Below are 4,426 nucleotides of genomic sequence, written 5' to 3' on the forward strand. Positions count from 1 at the left end.
TGACTTAAAAAAAAAAAAAAAAAAGAAATGGTTGCTTCATCTCGCCCCAAGCTGGATGGACCAGTGTCTATCAGAAACTCTGCTGGTTACCAGATCCCTCAGGAACAAATGGTGTTTGAGCTTTGAGGGGGAGACTTTTACGGTGGAGGGCACGTGGACACATTAAGAACCATCAGGTATAACATCTCTGCTTTGGATAGAAATCTTATTACCCACAGCGGTTGGGGATGTATCTTAACTCCTGGGGCTGATGTGTAGATTTTTTCTGTCTAAAACTTGGAACCAACTAGGAGCACTTCTGCTTCCCTGTACCATCATTGTAATGGATATCCTAACATTTCTTATGCCCTCAGGGGTAGTTCCTTTGATTCACACATAGTCCTGTGTAAATAAATGTAGAGATATTGTATTTCCTTAAAATTAATGTAGTAAAACGAGCAGTACATAAATGTGAGGAAACCTTTTTGCTAATATTTTCGCACTCACTACCCTGTACTGTAAGTTTAAGTGAAGTGAAAAATAAATTGTCAATTTTTTGTTCTTTTCCTGATACTGGTAAATTTAAAGTTTTAAGAGTTTTCTTGTCAGTAGCCCTAAAAGTTTCATAAGCATAAAAATTTCAATAGGGAAATACTTTGTGAGTATAGATTTATTTTCTCCTAGAACCACATATTAGGGTGCTGTGCTGAAAATACATGTTTCTGCTTCTATGGCCAGGACAAAGGCAGGTGTAAGTGTGGGGCAGTGGCAAGCAAAACACACACCACTGTTTTTAAGTTGCCATTTCCTTGACTTAGCATTTGTTTTATTGTTCTGGGCCGATTTGCTTTCCAGAGTTATATTAAGTTTGTCTTGGACAGTTTCTACTTTTTCTTTCTTTTGGGGGGTGAGGATAAACCTTTGGAGCTTTTTGCTACATAATTTTGCTGATGCCTTATTTAACCATTTGATTCTATTATAAATGTAACAGTGTTCTTCAGTTTAGAATAATTGTGGCTGGTGAATAAAATGCAGATGAATTTAATGTGCTGATATCTCATCCTAAACATGATTTTTAAAAAGATGCTCTAATAGTTTATTATAATTATTCTTCGAATTTTTTTGTATATAATATTATTTCTGCCAACAACTAGTATTGCTTCTTGCCATCTAATTTTATTTTATTTTATTTTTTTGAGTTGGAGTCTCACTCTGTCGCCCAGACTGGAGTGCAGTAGCTGCTCCTGGCCACCGCAGCCTCGACCTGCTGGGCTCTGGCGATCCTTCCGCCTCAGCCTTCCCAGTAGCCGGAATTACAGGCATGCGCTACCACGCCCGGCTGATTTTTTGATTTATTGTAGAGATGAGGTCTCGCTGCCCAGGCGGGTCTCGAACCCACGGGCTCAGGCAATCCACTCACCTCAGCCTCCCAAAAGCGCGGGATTACAGGCTGAGCCACCGAGCCCGGCTGCCATCTAATTTAGATGGTTTACAAATACATATATATTTTTTTTTCTTTTTTCTTTTTGGCCTAATTGCTCTGTTTAGAACTGCCACTTCACTGGAAGTGTCACGTTTGGTATCATTCTCTTTCTCCTAATTTTAAGAGAGAAAATTTGGCGTTCAGCCTTCTAGTATGATGTTGGTTATTGGTTTTTTATACATTTCTTGTATTAGAGTATAGAAGTTTTCTTGTTTCTAGTATGTTTATTTTTTAAAAATGGCTAATACATTTTGTAAAATACCTATAGTGCATCAATTAAAATAATCATTTAAAAAGTTCGTTTTTGTTATGTGGTATGCTAAATATTAAGTTGGTTGATATTTTATATTGAATCATCTTTATGTTCCTTGGAAAAATCCCATGTGATTGCCATATACTATCTTTTAATGGCTTCCTGGATTCAGTCTGCTAGTATTGTGTTAATTGCCGTATACTATCTTTTAATGGCTTCCTGGATTCAGTCTGCTAGTATTGTGTTAATTGCCGTATACTATCTTTTAATGGCTTCCTGGATTCAGTTTGCTAGTTTCTTAATTAACACAATACTAGCAAACTGAATCCAGGAAGCCATTAAAAGATAGTATAGAGATTAGTGTAATGTCTTCTATTTTGCAACGTCTATTTATGGCCTTAATGTAAAGGCAATGGTGGGCTCATTGAATAAGTTGGGAAGTGTTTCCTGCCCTTCTTAGTGTGAAAAAGACTGAGTAGAATGGTGGTTTTTTTTCCATAAATGTTTGGAAGAATTCACCAGTGAAGCCATGTTGGTCTGTACTTGACTTACTTTCAGTCTTCTGTTTACTGATTGAATTTCTACTTCCAAAGTCATTTTTAACATTTTGTTTTAACATTTTGTTTGTTTTTAAGGATTTTCCCATTTAATCAAAATTATCTAATTTGTTGACATATGATTGTTTATAATCTTATTATTATTGTTCTTATTTCTGTTAGGTCTGTAGTAATGTAATGTTTTTGTTACCCATTTTAATTTGAATCATCTTAATCTAGTTAAAGTGTTGTCAACATTGTTGGTCTTTTTAATAAAACAATTTTAGAATTTAATTGATTTTTCTGTTTTTCAATAGTCTGTGAATTAGCTCAGCTCTAATCTGTATTATTTCAATCCTGTTTGCTCTTCCTTTTCTGATTTCTTTAGTTAGCCAATTTATTCTAGATTTCTGTATTAACATAAGCATTTACAGTTATTTGCCTGTAAATTTTCCTGTGATTACTCATTTTCCTGCATTTTATACATTTTGGTATGTTGGTTTTTTTGTCTCATTTTTATGAAAGTATTTTAAAATTTACTTCATGATTTCTCTGTCTCATTAAGTATACTGTTTTATTTGATATTTGTTATTTTAAAGTTTTAAAAAAATTAATACATTATATGACTACATATTTATGAATGATGTGATATTTTCATACTAACTTACATTCTGATGATTAAATCAGAGTAATTGGAATATCGTTATCTCAAGCACATATCTTTTTATGTTGGGAGCATTTCAAATTTTCTTTCTGGCTCTTTTGAAAAATTCAAAAAGTCACTGTGAACTGTAGTTACCCTATTGTGCTATGGAGCACCGTAACTTCGTACTTTCATCTGGTTTTATTTTTATTCCCATCAACTGACTCCCCTTCATACCCCACTCCTCGTTGTCCTTCCCAGCCTCTGAAAACCATCGTTCTTGTCACTGCTGTCATTAAATCAACTTTTTAGCTCCCACATACTTTTGAGCACTGCATGCCAGATTGGCCCTCAGTGCTGCTCGTTGGGTAAGGTTCCTGGCCTCACACTCTTGGACCCTGAGTGACAAGAGTGGCACTTCCATGCGTGGCTGAACGAGGTAAGAGTGACAGGTTTTTGGCTGCCGCTCTTCTCGGGCAGGGCTTCCTTGGTCCGTGGGGACTTGGCACTGCCTGGGAGATGTTCGCATTCTGTCTGCCTTGTATATAAGGTGACATTCCATTTGTGAATAATTTATATAATATTTACAATTGGAAACAATGCGATGACCAGTCTTTTAAAATTTCAGATTTGACAGCCTTCACATCTCAGTCCGGAACACCCCATTTCAGGTTCTCGCTGGCCCCACGTGTGCGTGTGCGGTGGCCGCAGCCCTGAAAAACAGCTCTGAGGGCTCTGACTCGCGGAACCCGTCTTTCTGTGACAAGTGAGACTTGTCTTTTCTACCAGCATCTCCCCTCGGGCCCAAGGGTGGGAGAGATAGCGCCCTAAGAAAGCACCGAGGGCTGCCAGCAGGACGTGTTCACAGGCAGCCCACAGCTGCCCACCTGCTCAGTGGGAGGCCCCCCTCCTTGCCGAGATTATACATTGAACAAAGGATGATGCCCCAGGAGGAGGGAACCCAGCACCTTTTCATCTGTCTACAGCTTGACCTCCAATATGTAGATGAGGGAGTCATCTCAAGACAAATTATTTTACTGTTCGGTCTCAACCCTGATGGTGGTCAGGCTGCGTTTGTCATTTCCTGTGGTGTTTGGGACTGTACATTTAAGCGCCCATCATGCGCACTTATGTCTGCATGCGTTGCTCTGCAACTCTACGCCATCTAACAAGATCCAACTTTGAAAATAAAAATAGCACCTGTAGTGTGTATATTGTTAGCCAGGTAACTTTTGGTCAACTGGTCCTCAAATTTTGCCATCCTCTCTGTAGTGGAGGTGTGTATTAGTTAGCTATTGCTGCATCACAGGCCACCCCAAAACATAGCTTACAGTTGGGCTGCTCAACTCTTAAGGCTGGCCTCAGCTGGGCTTCTTCAGGCATGTGTGGTCAGATGCTGGGTTGGGTAGTTGTGGCTCCGCGCTGAGCTGGCTGTAGGATGGGGTACCTGGGTTCTCTTTCCTGTGGGGTCTCATCTCCAGCAGGCGGGTTTGGGCATGTTCTTGTGGAGGTGGCATGGCTCTGGAAGAAAA

This window comes from Carlito syrichta, unplaced genomic scaffold, assembly GCF_000164805.1.
Source record: "Carlito syrichta isolate Samal-C Ts95f unplaced genomic scaffold, Tarsius_syrichta-2.0.1 Scaffold92632, whole genome shotgun sequence".
Lineage (NCBI taxonomy): Eukaryota > Metazoa > Chordata > Mammalia > Primates > Tarsiidae > Carlito > Carlito syrichta.